The following is a 968-nucleotide window of genomic DNA, read 5'->3' as shown; positions in this document are numbered from 1 at the left end:
GTAAAAGGCTCATCTATCATTCTCTGTCACCACCACCTAATTTCTCCCCCTACAATAGCATTTCCTTGCCAGGGCAAAACATCCACAATCTGGAGGCGATGGGCATGCTAAATACTGTGGTTTATAGTGAGAGAGAGGGAAAACACCTATTTCAGAACCTGCCTTCCTGTGCCAGGAGCCTGTAGCTGGAAGGAGAGGTTCAACTGCCAGGGTCCTGAGGTAAGGGGGTTTGTAAATGATAATTCGGTTGTGGGGCTTCTTCTGGATACTTCTCAGAACCTCAGATCTAAAAAAAATTACATGGGTCTCTATATAGTAAAGCTTCGGAGTAGATTTCTGCATATCTGACCACCTCTCCTCAGCCTTCATATCCTGAAATAAATCAGCTGAGATCTGAACTCACTGGTCCACATCAAGGCCAAGGTAATCTTTCCAGCTAGATGCAGCAGACTAGGGTGAGTTCAACAAGAATGGGGAGCAGGCAGAAACCACTTCCAAATCTAGCAAATAGAGGTCAGACCTGTCAGAGACCTCTGGCTCCTATCCAAGAGGTCACTGCTCAGAAATGTTTTTGTATGTGAGGTTTGGATTGTCTTCTGCCGTTGTCCACAAATGACAAAGTGAGAACTCAGTCCTGCAGTACCCCCTGCCTTGCAGTCCCTCAGTGCCACTTTTGCAGCCTGTCTCCCTGACGTCATCTGCAGACCTGTGCCAGATTCCCAAGTTCCTATCTTGAAACCTCAGCCCCCACACCCAGGACCTAGGGGAGAGCTGATGTAGGTCACTGCGGCTGAGCCTGCAGGGCTGTCTGCTCCTTGAGCCCAAAGCCTTTCAGGCACAGAGAGGAACCCTTGCAGAGAGAAGTGAGAGAAAGATCTCTGTGAGAACCAGAGGAAAGCGTATTCCTCAAAAAATGAACTGGGGGAGGGGGCAGCACCTGGGTGGCTCAATCTGTTAAGCGTCTGACT

Source organism: Panthera uncia, chromosome E1 (assembly GCF_023721935.1).
Source record: "Panthera uncia isolate 11264 chromosome E1, Puncia_PCG_1.0, whole genome shotgun sequence".
In the NCBI taxonomy this organism is placed as follows: Eukaryota; Metazoa; Chordata; class Mammalia; order Carnivora; family Felidae; genus Panthera; species Panthera uncia.
Note: the sequence above shows the minus strand (reverse complement) of the source record.